General features: G+C 45.6%; 1 pseudogene; it reads right to left on the bottom strand.

The window, feature by feature from the left end:
- LOC136487202 (uncharacterized) overlaps window positions 1–14,971 on the bottom strand; it is a 74,180-nt pseudogene extending 59,209 nt beyond the window's left edge.
- Window positions 14,972–16,746: the final 1,775 nt, after the last annotated feature.

Here is a 16,746-nt window from a genome sequence, read left to right as displayed (position 1 = left end):
TTTGTCTAGCTACCTTCCACGGCAACAGCGTCCGAAATGCTTGTTGGTATTTATTGATTTGTCACTTGTTTTAATAGCCACTTATTAATTACCAACATCTCCTAACATTACTTTACTAGGTTGTCATCCCTAGTGATGGTGTCAGAGATGCTTGTTGGTCTTGTCTAGCATCACTACTAGAATGATACTAAGTAGTTCTTTATCATCTTATGTGACTAGAAAGAATATATAGATATGAATAAAAAATGATCTGCAAGCGCACAGATAATATACCATTGTAGCACTTCAATTGAGAGTATTCTAGGTGTCGTTATTTATATTTTTACCACAAGGAAGGTCTAGCATGGACAAGTATTGATAACTTATACTATTGATGGACAAGTAAACCATAACCAATATTCTACTCAAACCAAGGGTAAGTCATAGGATAAGATATATATATAATAAGTATTGATCAATGATAATGATAAATCACTCAGAGTACTCCTTTCTATGGCAATAGCATGGTCAGGTAGAATATTAGAGGAATAATTCCTAAGTCATCCTTAATTATAAGTCAAAGCATACATTGATTAGTACAATTACACCTAGTAACCATGGCTAGTAATCATGGCTAAGATTATCTTCATATCTACACATAAGGGATATTACTAAGGGACATTAAGAACAGAGCTTGTCCCCCTTCCTAATCAGATCTATGTGCTACCTACATCGGAGAGTGGACTACAAAGGATTCAACAGGAGTGTTACGTCTGCGATCTACCACATGACCTAGAATATAGGGTGTATTCGCAGGTAAACAATGTATAAGCACCACGCTTACACAATGTCGACCACCCACCCATGGTACCTTAGAGTGAGCACTATACAAACTTATGCATGCATACGATGATAATCCAATTATACTATGCATATAATCAAAGTAGACAATAAACATTATAACAAAGAACATGAATAAGATGAATACTAATATTGTCATAACAGTTGTAGCAAGCATATAAAAATAATAGAGATACAAAAGAGAGAGGGGATGCAAAGATCATACCAAACCACGCCCTTGACATGATCAGAAATCCAAGCGAAGCCTGCTTGCCTCCCTCTAGACCAAGCCTAACTAGCTATGCCCTAGAATATGCTGGAGCTCTAAGGATGATTAGGGTTTCTGTTTTCTCAAATGACTTGATGACTAGGGTTATGCCTGGGGGAGAGCCAGGGGTTGGATTATATAGCCCTGAGGGTCCAACATGAGCCCTTAGATCAAACGAACTTAAGTAACGGCCTAGATGCATCCTCAAAGGTGGTGGGAAACCGACATAGCGATGAGGCTGACAGGTGGGCCCATGGGGGCTGGGCAGCCCCACATGTCATCCCCTTGCTCTCTGCTTTGGTGATGTGGCTTCTAGAGTGTTCTAGAGTCTTCCCACATAGGTACCATGGCGGAACTCCATATTTTCCTTTGACGATTAGGTCCTCCTTGGTGGTTTTTGATTAAACCCTGATGGAAACATAGATTCACCAAAACTTATAAAATTTATTAGTCTAAACCTCTAGACCTTTGTTGGTGATCTCAATTGTGCCCTTATATATGTTTTATTGACAGTTTATAATGGTTGTTAACTACCGTCAACAACGGGCCATTGTACAGCGCGTAGCCTTGTCATGAAGGCTCATAGGCCATCGACATCACCGATGATGGCGACATCATTAACGGATGGTGGAGCAACGGCTCTTGGGGCTTGTGGAGTGGCAACAGCGCCGACAGCAGGTCAGACGATGTTGCTAATGGCCGGCCGAGCGACGTTGCCGGAGGTGGGTCGAGCGGCGTTACCAGAATTAGCCGACTCAATCGGCTAAAGAGCAGCCTTAGGATCGCTCCATTCTTAGTCATACTCTTGTCGGCAGAGGATCTCATTGCATGGCGCAAATTACAACTTCTGTTAATGCACCGGCGAACATCGTGGAGCTGATTGAGGTGACCTCGAATGTCTCCGCCAGGTTGGTTGACCTCCTAGTTAGCGTTGGGGTTGGCGTAGTGTGGCGGCTCTCTAGGGTTGACGACGTAGTTGCCTCTCGACCCCTTTTGAAGATAGGGGCCACTGGCCCTAAAACGACTCCCGCTAGGTCACTAGGATTGGGCCCACCATGGCTCGGTGCATCAGTTCGACCCGGTGGAGTGAGATGGAGCTTGATTTTCATGAATATCAAGGACCTGAACTACCGCTACTTTAAGCATGGCAGTGGCCTTTACGAGCATGGGAGCCTGCTAGAGCCTACCTAGCTCGTTCATGGCCATGACGAGGTTTGCACTCGATGTTGGCTAGACTTCATGCTCATCAACTTGGAGAAACTCATCATCGAGGTTGCGAGCAAGGTAGCATCCTCCTTGCTGGTCTGCGTCACCGCCACCGATGGCTGCGCAACCACCGGCTACTGCTATAGCTGCGACAATGCCCTTTGCCATGCGATGTCTGGCGCAATCAGCATTCATATTTTCCTAAGCGATGCGCTGGGAATTGGTTTCCCCGTCCCGAGGGGGGCTATCACAGCTGATCATGAAATGCTCCCTAGGGAAACACCTGGGCGGCGATGGAGTCTCGACGAGGATGTCGGTGATGTTCTCGGTGACGGTCTTGGTGGAGCCTTCTGATTCTGCCCCTGGATCTTCCTCCAAGATTAGGAGTATGGAGTCATCGTCGAGTTGACAGGCCTGCACCATGTTGATTGCTGGTGCAAACTAGTCGGTAATGGGCAGATCGGGCTCAAAGAGCGGGTGAACGTGACCGGTTTAGTCAGCATATAGATCACGCAAGGCGTCCTGGTAGACGGCGACCGCATTGGCCAACCTGTAGGGCTAGGGTCCGTGAAACCTTGCGCTGGAGCCTTAGGCGGACCAGGTCTAGAGATAGGTTCGTGCTGCACCATGCACCCTTCTAGAGTCGTCGTGATGGTTAGATCTTTATCTTGCCACCTCAGGTGACGTTATCGACCAAAACGCCTAGTTCTGACCGCCGGGAACTACTGGAGCGGTGGGAACTCATCGTAGTAAGGAGACCGATTCCACAAGCGACAAGCACTCGGCTAGCTTTTCATCGACCCAATCTATAGAGGAGATCAGATCGTCTTGCTGGATAGGCTTCCTCAACCGGTATGGCACTGATGGGTGAGTTGTTAGAGAGGAAAGCAACCACAGGAGAGATCTCAAGATTGGATCTGCTGGTGCAAATGCTGATGCGATCGGTGTAGGGTTGCCCTATGCCGACTGAACAACTTCCCCATCGTCGTTGGCGTTGATGACCCAGGTGATGGATTTGACCGTGAAGGATTGGCCAGGCCTGGGAGCGAACGGAAAGCTTAGGAGACGTACCATCTGGCTTGCCGTGGGATCAAGCGCACACCCCTACCTAGCACGCCAACTACCGACTAAAGATGCTCGGCAGTCCAACAAGGAGGCTACCCATGATGGTAGATTGATTGGAGAGGTGCACTGAACAACAACTAGATGGTGATAGAGACACAAGATTAGACAGGTTCAAGCCGTTAGCTCGACGTAATACCCTAATCTTGTGTTTTGCCGATTTATATTGGCTATCGTATGATATGAGATGTGTTTTGAGGGGGTCTCTTACCCGCCTTATATAGCCCGGGGGTAGGGTTACATACCGATCAGTTCTAAGTCTAATCGGGTAACAGATAATCTTTACATGGAATCATACATTCGGCATATCCTAACAGATTCTATGTGATCGTCAGGATGTCACCGAGTTGCCGTGCGGCATAGGTCGAGCAATGTCGTGCGCCGCAATCCTTCGTCTTGTGGGCTGGACCGCCCCTGTTGGTGCGGCCCATGTGTATTGCCGTGGGTACCTATGGCCAAATCCCCCACAATTGGTGTATATAAATATATGAAAATTCATGTCACACTAATGTCAATATATCAAAATTCAGATATATATATATACCAAAAAATTCATAGCACTAATAAAATCAATCCTTTTAACTATGAAGATTTAAATATATTTCTTCAATATTATTTTCTACAACTGTATTGTTTATTTTTCTACAATTTTTCTCTCTCTCTCTCTCTATATATATATTATAGTACACCACAATATTTCTATCAATTTTTTCTATGCCGAAAAAATAATATGCACATCACACACACACTCACTCTCACTCACTCACTCACTCTCATCACACACAGTGTAATGATCATCACTCACACACATCTACATGGTCATCAATATATCACACACATATATACACTATATACTCGCCCACCACTCCGGCAAGGACGAGGACGGAGAGGATGACGACGTACGGTGACTTTGGCGAGGACGAGACGTGGACGCGGTACCTGAGCGCGCCTGACGATAAAGAAGGGGTATGTCAGAGACGTCGGCGTGTGCGAACGACGGTGGTGAGGCCGGCGGGGTGGCGAGGTGAGGCCGGCGTGGCGTGACAAGGCGAGGCCGGCTAGGTGACGAGGCGAGGCCAGCTCGGAGTGATGAGGCAAGGCCGACAGGATGACGAGGCGAGGCCGCACGTAGGGTTGGGGCTGGGGGCCACGCATGGCGTGACGATGCGAGGCCGTCGGCAGGGGGGCGATAGGACGGAGATGAGGCGGTGCGCGCGAGAGCCACGTGGACGACCACGACGAGAGCCTCCACACAGGTGTGCGCGGCTAGATTTGGGGGAGCAGCCACAACGTGACGAGGCACGGCTGGCGGCAGGGACGAAGGGTAGCGGAGCGGTACGGTCTGGACGAAGGCAGAGCAGCCGTGATGTGATGAGGCGAGGATGGCGGCGAGGACGAAAGGCGGAGCGGTCTGGACAAAGGCAGAGTAGTCACGACATGATGAGGCGAGGCCGGCGACAGGGACGAAGCAAGGCGAAGCGCGGTCGCGGTGCTGGATCCGACGAGGACGAAGGTGGACTGGCCGCATGCAGCAGGGTCAGGGCCGAGCGTCGCGGCGTCATGAGGTTAGGCCGGTGGGGAAAATGAACGACGTGGGGTCAGCGACGAAGAACAAAGAGGCGCGGCAGCAGCACGGCTGACACAGATCGTGTGGAGATGGCAGGAGGAAGAACAGGTATATAGAGGGGGCAGTTTTACTCCCGGGTGAAACCACGGCCCTGGACTAAAGGTGCTTTAGTCCCGGGTGGTGGTTACAACCGGGTCCCGTGTGCAGCCACGGCCCGGGACTAAAGGTATTTTTTGGTGGGCCACGAAAACGCAGCCCATCCACTTGGGACTAAAGATGGGCTGCAGTTTGGCTTCTTGCCAGTTTCTAGTAGGTTTTCTTTTCTTTATATATTTTTTTATAAATATGCAAAGAGTTGTTAATTGCCTAGTAAATAAAATATTAGCCAAAAAATTACAAAAAAATTGACCCTAGTTTTGCATTATTGTACACAAGAAAAAACTGTAACCTAAACTCTTTTGTTTTACCGTATAAATATTTAACATAGTATAAATAATAACCATAATTTTGACCATGCAAAAATGTACTACTTAATTAAAATCATTAAAAGTATTGCTTTTCGACAGGAAATTAGTCTTCACATCTTATTAACGTTGATCAATTGGTTTTTCATCACACATTCTCCACGGGAAGTCCAACGTCAAGCAGAAAATTCATTTAGACCATAGAAAATATGAAAACACGATAGAAAAATCTAAAAGTCACAATTATTACATAATAGGTCTAATACGTCACCATATCAAGCGGGAACAGAATGAACTTCTTCTTAACATACGTCCCTTGGTTATGATCGCGCCGTAACCATAGAGTGTCCTCATTATTTAGCAGGATGCTTGGGTCACTGTTCACTGTGAAGGGCGGAATTCCATCATTCTTTTCATAATCTTCTGACATGTCAGACCTGTCCTCGATTCCCATGATGTTTCTTTTCCCTAAAAGAACTATGTGGCGCTTTGGCTCATTGTCTGAGTCGTTCTTGTTTTTCTCTTTGTTTGGTTTGGTAGACATGTCCTTCACATAGAACACCTGATTCACATCCTTGGCTAAGACAAATGGTTCATCTCTGTACCCAAGATTATTGAAGTCCACTATTGTCATTCTGTACTGATGATCCACTGTTACCCCACATCCGCTCACCTTCACCCATTGGCACCGAAACAAAAGGGGCCTTAAAATAAGGTCCATAGTCTAGTTCTCATATCTTCTCTATGTGGCCATAATATGTTTTCTTATTCCCATTTGGGTCTGTGGCATCTATGCAGACACCACAGTTCTGATTCATGCTCCTTTTACCTTGGGCTATCGTGTACAATGTATTGCCATTTATCTCGTAACATTTGAATGTCAGGATATGCCAAGATCGTTCCTTAAACAACAAGTATAGTTGCCCATCAAGACTCTCATCACCCTGACATTGTTTTCGCAACCAACCACCGAAAGTTTCCATGTGCTGATGCGTAATCCAGGCTTCAGTCCTCCCTAGGAATTCAGATCATACAATGTCCTTGTGTACCTTGATATACGGATCCACGAAGGAGGAGTTTTGCAGAACTATGTAGTGTGCTTTACAGAAATAATCGTTCTCCTTACCAATATATGCTTTTTTTTCCTAGTGTTCCCTTTCCACTTAGTCTCCCCTCATGCCGTGATTTAGGAACACCAATCAGGTCGAGGTCAAGAATAAAATCAACGTAGAACTCAATGACCTCCTCTATTCTATAGCCCTTAGCGATGCTTCCTTCTGGCCGAGCACAGTTGTGAACATATTTCTTCAGGACTCCCATGAACCTCTCAAATGGGAACATGTTGTGTAGGAACACAGGACCGAGAATACTAATCCCTTTGACCAAGTGAACTAGGAGTTGCGTCATAATATTAAAGAAGGATGGCAGGAACACCAACTCAAAGCTGACAAGACATTGGACCATGTCATTCTGTAGCTTTGCTAGATGCACTAGATTGATTGCCTTCTGAGAAATTACGTTGAGGAATGCACATAGTTTCACGGTGGCTAATCATACATTTGGAGGTAGAATCCCTCTCAATGCAACCAGAAGCAATTGCGTCATAAGCACGTGTCAGTCAAGAGAGTTTAAGTTTAGGAATTTATTCTCTGCCACATTTATTATCCCCTTTACATTCGAGGAGAAGCCAGACGGGACCTTGATGCTGCTTAGGCATTCAAACATGCTTTCCTTCTCTTCTTTGCTAAGAGTATGCTAGCAGGACTTAAGTAATGGCGTTCATCATCTACCTTCTCTGGATGCAGGTTCTCTCATTCTTTCAAACACTGGTCCTGTCTTGCATCTAGTGTGTCCTTAGCCTTCCCATACACACCCATGAAGCCTAGCAAATTCACACAAAGATTCTTCATCCGGTGCATCACGTCGATCGTGTTGCGGACCTCTAGGACTTACCAATAGGGTAGCTCCAAAAACATGGACTTCTCTTCCACATGGGTGCGTGTCCGTTAGCATCATTCGAAATAGGTTGGCTGCCAGGTCCCTTCCCAAAAACTACTTATACATCCATGACCATATTGAATACATCCTAACCACTATGGTTGTTAGGCTTTGTTCGGTGCTCTGCCTTATCTTTAAAATGCTTGCCTCTCTTTCTTAGGGCGTGATTCAATGGAAGAAATCGACGATGGCCCATGTACATGACCTTTTGACATTTTTTTCAAAAATATACTTTCCATGTCATCAAAACAGTGCATGCATGCATTATATCCCTTGTTTGACTATCCTGAAAGATTACTAAGAGCAGGCCGATCATTGATTGTTACAAACAATAATGCTCGTAGGTCAAAGTGTTCCTGTTTGTACTCATCCCACACACATACGCCAGTGCTGTTCCACAAAAGTAGAAGTTCCTCAACTAATGACCTCAAGTACACATCAATGTCATTGCTAGGTTGCTTCGGGCCTTGGATGAGCACTAGCATCATAATGAACTTCTGCTTCATGCACAGATATGGAGGAAGGTTGTAGATACATAGACTAATAGGCCAAGTGCTATGACTGCTGCTCTGCTCCCCGAAACGATTCATGCCATCCGCCTTAAGTTTCTTGCGTCATCTGCAAACTTTAGGAATTCTCTGTCTATTGCTCTCCACTATGACCCATCAGCGGGGTGTCTCAACATATTGTCTACCTTATGGTCTTATTTGTGCCATCGTAGCAACTTTGCAAGCTCTTTATTTCTGAACAAACATTTCAAGCATGGTATTATAGGAGCATACCACATCACCTTGGTAAGGATTCTCTTCCTGCGACGTTCACCGTCGCCCCAACATCACCAGGTCATCTCGCTTGATCTTATACCACGATACCTTATATACCAGGCATGCATCCAAATTCTCATACTCGCCTCGGTAGAGGATGCAGTCATTAGGACATACATGTATCTTCAGGATTTCTAATCCCAGATGGCAGACGGCCTATTTTGCTTCATATGTAGTGGCGGGCAATTTGTTTGCCTTCGAAAGCATCTTCTTTGCGATAGTCAGTAACTCCCCAAATCCCTTGTCGGATACACCATGCTTTACTTTTCATTGCAGCAATTCCAGTGTGGTACCCAACTTTTTTGCCCCTTTTCGCAAGTCGGGTATAGCAATTTCTTGTGATCCTCTAGCATGCGCTTGAACTTGATCTTCTCCTTCACTTTCGTATTCTCTATATGCATCACGGATGGCTTGACCAAGATCATCAGCAGGCTTATCTTCTGTTGCTACCTTTTCTTCAGCCGCTACCTCTTCTTCAACTTCCCCCATTGCAGTATCAGCAAAGGCACCGTATTCAGCAAAATCACAAATAATAATGTTGTCATCATCCCCTTCTTCTTCATCATCTTCTTCTATTATAACACCTCTTTTTTGTGCTTAGTTCAACAAATATAGTTTGGCATAAAACCCGACGTAAATAGGTATTCGTGAAGGATCCTTGAGCAAGAATAATCCTCCTCATTCTTACATAGAACACATGGGCAACACATGAAACCATTCCGCGTGTGTGCCTTGGCCACATTTAAGAAATCATGCATGCCCCTCATGAACTCTAGAGAGCGGCGGTCAGCATTGTACATCCATTGTCGATTCATCTGCATTACATGACGTACATCATATCAAAAACTTGTAATAACCCATATTATACAACATGCATGATTAGTAGTTAATTAAAAGATCCAAAATACCACACAACTGTTTCACTCTCGAACATTAATTTATTAAAGCCTTGATACAATGTAGACAATCCCAACTAGCACTAAACAAACTAAAACTACATTGCACTTCAGCCAAATAAGGATTTCAAGACCAATTCCAACTAAAATAGACAGATCATTCTTCTACTGGTTCACTGCCTCATCATACACAAGTGCACTCTCATCAGCCGCCTCAGTCTCCTTTGTAAGAGATTTTTGGACGTGCACAACATACTCTTCCTCTCAGTACCAACCGTCACATGATCCAATGCTATCCCACTAAAATTACAACAACAAATCAAGAACTTTAATCAAAATCATCAATAAAAATGGCTACAACCCATAACAAAACATGACAAAAAAATAACTCACTTCGCGATCCGGACACGTGTAGAAGATGCGCTCTTGGTTGACACCATTCTTCTTCACACCCTGTACTGTCTCACAATCTTCTACCCACACTTGCCGCACGCAATTAATTAGAGGGAGGTCTGGCCTCAGTCGGTTAGAGACCCTGTGCGAGGCCGAGGACCCGGAACCAGTCGCCATCTATGACTCTATACTCATTTTCATCAACTACTATAAATTTCTCATTTTATGAATTATGAAATTAAATGAGCTATATACTAAAAAATCTTAAATTTCTCTATTTCTTAACTATGAAATGAGGTAATGAAATGTGCATACTAGTTTTGATGAGCTACTATAAGATTCCTTCATCTACATATGCAGATTATCAAGTGATTTTGAGCTCAAATGACATATAAATCAAAAATATCCACCATTATTTTCCAATCTAGAAAACTAAAAATTTCTCTATTTATAGACCATGAAATGAGGCAATGAAAGGTGCATACTAGTTTTGATGAACTACTATAGGCTTCCTTCATCTTCATATTCAAACTATCAAGTGATTTTGAGCTCAAATATTATATAAATCAGAAAAATCCACCATCATTTCCAATCTAAATAACCACAAATTTCTCTATTTTTATACCACGAAATGAGCCATGCTAGTGATGAAACATGAGAGGATGAAGTTGCTAACCTTTAGAACCGAAAAATGGATAGAGGAATTAAGTCTTCACCAATCCCGCAAGCATGAACTCCTTCCACGTGCAAGAACACAGAGCAGGCAGGGAGCTTGAAATTGCTCGGGCTAGGGGAGGAAGAATGAGAAAGTATATAGCCCGGGGCATGTAATCCCGGTTTGTGGTGTAAGCCCAGAATACTGGTGGAATTCTAGTATCAATAGGAACCATCAACCGGGATTAAAGATTTAGTCACGGCTGGTAGCTCCAACCAGGACTGGAGGGTGGCCTTTAGTCCAGGTTTGAGCCACCAACTAGGACTAAAGGCCCCCTCCTGCTTCCCTCCTACAAAAGTTGCAGCTCTAGCCGTTGGGCAGGGACTTTAGTCCCGGTTGGTAGCTCCAACCGGGACTAATTGTTTCTTTAGTCTCGGGCCCAAAAATAGTCGGGACTAAAGCCTAGAAACGAAAGTCTATTCTCTACTAGTATCAGATGCCAAACAAGATAAGTAAACGAGCATCAAATGATCCAGATTATCACATACATATGCTATCTGGAACACAAAAAGGCTTATAAGCTCATGTAAGGGAAGGTGAAGTGAAGTAGAATGGTGTAGTTGAACTAATGAAGGGCATATATCAAATATAGACATACACATACCCATAAACCTTCATACGTGCAAGACCAGTTTCCTCCAGACGCTTGGAAATTGTGCTCCATGGTAGGAAAACAGCTCTTCCCGTAACCAAAAAAGGGTTCATGCCAACAAATTTCCCATCAAAAGAAAAAACGGATCCACCTTCCCAAGCCTAATAACACAATAAAGGTGACAGGCAACGAGGGTTAGATTTGAACAAAATGTAAATGGTATGGAACAAGAGTTGAATATAAAATAATATTCATTTTTACTGCCTACATGCTACAATAAAGGAAATGGAATAAAATGGTCATATCGTCATGCAAGTGCACCTCTGAGATTTTACTGTCAAGATCTTTACCATTCTTTGATACCCTTAATTCACCACCCAATTCCACACTCCTGGCCATTAGGTCACCAGAGACATCATGCCCAACTACACATGCCTCACCATAGGGAGATTCCAGCACACCGTGGAAAATTCCAACATGAACATCGAGGAAGCTATCGAAGTTGACAACAGCAAAGTTGTGATCTAAATCATGTTCATCCAAAAAAACCCTGTACACTTTCTTGCCTTCATGGCGCACTTCAATCTACAAAACAATAATAATGCAAGAAATGGTCACGCAATGATCAGAAGCAAACAAACTAGTAAAAGGATGAATGTCAGAGCCAACCTTTAAGTCATATAGTGTTCGTTTGTTTTACCATCAAAAGCTCTAACCAAACTTGCTGAAGTCAGAAACCTTGTAAGGTTGTGCCCCTGGCGTGCTATAGCAACGCCCGAGCATGAAAACAAGGTTATGTCTCCTACAGAAGATAGCAACTAGAATCATTTAACTGGTAGTGTTTCAATATGTATATTTGTTAAAAAACTAAGTGTCGGTGTTTTGGGTCCGGCGAGTCCTCAACCGACTAGTGAAAGTGTACTGCGTGCCCCTAATCCCGGATGGTGATGCAAAGAGACACAAGATTTATATTGGTTCAGGCAATAGGTGCCCTACATCCAGTCTGAGAGAGTGATCTTGTATTCCTTGCACCGAGGTGCTTGTAGTAGGGGTTTACAAGCTGAGCGAGAGAGGGAGCTAGTCCCAGGTCTCTGCGTAGAGTGGCGTGGCTTGCTTGAGATGTTGATCTCTTGCAGTGAGAGAGCGTGTGTATTACAGAGCGTTGTGCGTTGCTTGCATGTCTGAGTCTCCTTCCAAGAAGCGGCCCTGGTCACTCCCTTTTATAGTTGAAGGGAGGCACAGGGGCGGTACATGGATTTGCTACGTGGCGTTTTGTGAGCAGAGGCGGCATGTCCGAGCCCTGTAGCTCGTCACTGTGGCAGCATGGTCGGTGGAGCGGCCTTGTCCTCGGTGCACTGGAGCGACGCGCCGGTCACGCCTGATCCTGTGCGACGTGGGAGCTCCTGTGGTGGCATGCACGCCTTCTTCTGTTGGAGACGCGCTGGTCACTGTGTGTTTGACCGGCGCGGAGAGCCGAGGCTGGGTAGAGGCGACGGCGTGGGTGTGTTGACTCCGAGGATACAGGAGCTTGGCCCTGTGCACGACGTGGGAGCTCCTGCAGCTTGACGCAGGGTATGGCGCGTACTATGGACGACGTGCCGGTCCCAGAGTGCTGACAACGTGGAGAGCCGAGGCCCAATCGGTGCAGAGGCTAAACCATTGTGGGGGGCACGGCGGGCACGAGTCCCGAGGCTACAGGAGCCCGGAAGCGGATAGCCGAGGCTCGGAGGGAGCAGTTGGTCTTGTACGCTGATTCCGAGGCTACAAGGACCCGGACTCGACTTTCCACGCCGCGCTGTCCACGGAGCAGGGGTTAGGCAGCACAGTGCAGCACGAGTGTCAGCCGTGGGCACAGTGCCGAGCACAGCGGCCGGTAACCCCTGCCCCGTCCTGTCCCGGACGGCATGGCGTCGATGTGACTCTCATCTCGTCGGCCACTCCGCTATATCGAGCCATCGTTCGACTGACGTCGCGGGAGTGGTTGGATGCGTTGGTTGGATGTGACGTCCTGTCAGAGAAGTCGGTCAAGGCGGAAGTGACGGGGTTGATGCCGAGCCGGCCTCGAGCGAGTCGGAGAATCGGTACCTCGTCCGAGGCCTTGCGGGGCCTCAGGCGAGGCGGAGAATCGGTACCTCGTCCGAGGCCTTGCGGTGCGGGGCCTCGGGCGAGGCGGAGAATCGGTACCTCGTCCGAGGTCGTGCGGGGCCTCGGGCGAGGCGGAGAATCGGTACCTCGTGCGAGGCCTTGCGGCACGGGGCCTCGGACGAGGCGGAGAATCGGTACCTCGTCCGAGGCCTCGTGGTTTCATTCTGGGCCGAGCCCGCTTCGGGTGAGCCCGGATACTGTTCGAGGTGGGCCGGGCGGTCCAGCCGAGCCTCGGATAAGGTGGGGGTTTGCTGGTGGTTATCTCTTGACTTCGATATTTATAAGGTCTAAGCGATTTTTTCGGTTCTTGCTTAGGGGACCCCTTTTTATGGTACCCGACACTAAGAAGACTACAGTAGCATTATAATCACCATTGCACAAAGAAATTGAGACGACACTTTTACAAAAATCTGATTTAACCTGATCAGATAGCTTAGTGAAAACATCTTGATTACAGTCCTCATCATGCAAGCGACCTAGTTGAAGAAAAGAAAACATTAAGGCAACTGAGAATGCTCAGATGAACTGTGGAAATGTGGGGAAAACAGAGGAAGAACTAGCAGACCTGAGACCCACTCGGTCTTGCAAGCTCTTCTGTTCTTATGAAAGCTTCTAGTGAGATGACCACCGCTCCTCTTGGCTTTCCGCATCGTTTTCAAGGCTGAAGCAGGATTATTTTAGAAATATAACGAAGGGGCAAATATGGGGGTCATAAGCAGTAATAAAGCAACAATGTAAAACTATAACCAACCAACCAATCAAATCAAAGGAATGCTAATAAAGCCCTTATGTCAGGCCTGAAAGACCAACGTTGCTCATTTTAATCGGGGTCCCCAAAGAAGTTGGCCAAAGAGCATAATTTCTTAGCTCAACTATCAACTATAGCATTGAGTGCTGACATGAAAATGCCTGATACACTCTACACTGTTACACCTGATGTATTGGAAGATTTTGTCCAGCTGTAGTTGAAGTGTCAATTTGCTCCCGAAAACATACATCAATGGTATCCTGGAGGAAACGGCATTACCGCATACACCTGAAAGAAAAGAGCACACTTAAGCCCATATTTGGTGGTGCAGATTATAGTACACTGGTCTTAAGGTAGTCAAAACTAGGCTTTACCGTCCACTGGACTATATGTTCTCTACTACTACTGGACATACAGAACTACCATAGAAGCAGTCAAGAAGCCATATATATATATGCAGCGCACAAATGAACAACAACTTTCTCACTTTAAAGATTTCCTCGTCTGCCTAAAAGAGGCCATGCAAACATGTAGGGAGATTTCGTAACAGAAAAAGGGAAGCGGAACCATGTAATAACCTAGTAAGAAACAAGGGAGGCAAGGCTGAAAGCCATGCTAAAACCAAAGACAAAAAAAAAAGGGACAAGAACGTGTGTTTGGATGGAGGGGTGATGTGGGCTGGGGCAGGTTAGACCCACATTTAGCAGTGTTTGGTTGGAGGATCAGGTGGTTTGGGTTTGTCCCCCGTAAGGAATATGCCGTGCAGATGTGGGTTCGATTGATTCCTCGGAAATGAAGGAATCGGAGCGACCTACTTCGCTCGTCACGCGTCTTGCACTCTTGTGCAGTGGTGGCGGGGCTCCTATGCGGGCGAGCAGCACCTTCTGTGCGGGCGACCAGCCTCCTGAGGGCGGTGGTGGCGGAGCTCCAACGAGCAGCGACGGCAGAGGTCGAGGAGCGGCGGGCGGCGCGGTCGAGGTCGTGCTCTCGCGGGCGGAGGTCGCGCTCCTGCGAGCGGCGGAGGGCGTGACTGCTCGGCGTGCACGGGGGCGCAGGACGGCCCGAGGAGCCTCGGCGCGTGGTGGCGTGGGGCCGGCCCGATCTGTGCTTGGCCAGCAGCAAGCGAGCATAGGACGCAGCCACAGCGGTGGCCAGCTCGCACCAGGGGCGGGGAAAGGGAAATGGCAGAGGAAGGGGGAAGAAGAAGAGCTGACAGTACAATGTGCGGGTCCCACATGTCAAGTATCAATCCCACCAAACCTTATCCCTTCATCCAAATAAAAAACTAGGATAAACCCAACCCTGCAAACCAAATTAAAAATGGGTGGGTTTGATCCAATTCATCCTCTTTGATCTAGAACCAATGCAAACACATGGTAACTCTCCAACTCTACCTAAGTCTGGTTTTTTATTCTGAATGAAAAAAACCCAACATACTTCACCTATCCAAACTATATTCAATTTATTTATCTCCGACGCTGGGTTTCATGGAGTTTTTTTTTTGTCGAGCCACGTCAGTAATTGTTTCATAAATATATCAGTTCACTATTTTTATTTACAAGTTACCGAATTTTCTCAGAACCTTGCGGTGTTACTAAATATATTTCCATGCTAACCATGTCACCTGACCCTTTTTTGCACATAAACAATGGTGTCACTATTTTTCTTCTCAAGTACGCCAAGATGCTAAATATTTTCAAGTGTACCCAAGTCGCAAAAAATTCCCAAAGTGCGCCATGATACTAATCTTTTTGTCATATAGTCAGCCATATTTACTTAAATTTTTCATGCATGGCTACTTTTGTGTTGAAACCATCGCTAGCTACATTAGGGAATGGCTTTGGCAACAATGGAGTAAATTTCGCTTGTGTATCACTCAACCGGTAGAAAAATGTCACGTAGAAAAAAATAGGACATGAAAATTGCATGACAACACAAACAAAAACAATCGATTCTCAAAGCAGCTGGAAAAATACACAAATCGATTGAAAATACATATGACAACAACCGAAAGGTGTCAGACACCTCCACACCAATGTTTTCCTAAATGCTAAACGATAAACAATCAGTGGAGAACAGCAAGAGTTTTGATCCCGATCAATCTATTTTTTAGACCCTTAACTTGAAACCATTTCAATGGGGCCACTTACCATCAGCAACTCGATTTTGAGTTAGCCCCTGTGTATCCACATGCTCTCGCTTCGCTCTCTCAAGTTGAACGCCTTGCCCCGCCCCCGCCCCCTTTAATAGTACAGCCAAAAGAACAAAAAACAAAACCATAATACACAATACTAGTGAATGTTCCAATCCACATGGCCTACATTCGCTCTAGAGTATCCTAAGTCTTCACAGATATCGTTTGCTCCATATATTGAACAATCACCAGGTCTTGGTGCCAAGTCATTTGTGGGCATTCTCAGTACGTGTGAGTAACTCAATTATGTTAACCTTTAAAGAATACATGTTTGTCACAATACTTATGCTCATCAATCATCAAAACCCCATAAACACCACAATGGGACCTAGAAGCTTTAATTTCAGAGGTGGAGTAGGTGCCTGGAGAACGTGGACTGCTCATCGGAAGATGGGTTACGATGGAGAAAAGAGCAGAGGCAATGAAAGAGAGGAAAAACGATAAGGGCAACGTGTTAAAAAAGAATGTATCAACTTACACATGGGCATACATGTGAGCATAGGCAATCAAGCTAGTGTGGCTGGGTACGAGAACATAAAGTTCTTTGAAACCATCTAGTTATCATTTTAAAGGTATTAGGCACTTTAAGGTCTATAATACTGAGCTATATAATTTAGAGGTTATATAGTCAACCATCGATATGTTAGGGGTTATATGACTTTTTTCTATCAGCCATGTCGTCATCCATATAATATGCCACATTAGCAAAAACTGACTTCAAAGTCATCCTATTTAATACTCTCTATGCCCCTAAATAAATTAATTCCTAGAGTTGTCTTAAGTCAAATATTTTCA

The sequence above is a fragment of the Miscanthus floridulus genome, chromosome 10, assembly GCF_019320115.1.
Source record: "Miscanthus floridulus cultivar M001 chromosome 10, ASM1932011v1, whole genome shotgun sequence".
NCBI lineage: Eukaryota > Viridiplantae > Streptophyta > Magnoliopsida > Poales > Poaceae > Miscanthus > Miscanthus floridulus.
The sequence above is the reverse complement of the archived record's forward strand: the minus strand, read 5'-3'. Positions and strand labels throughout refer to the sequence as shown.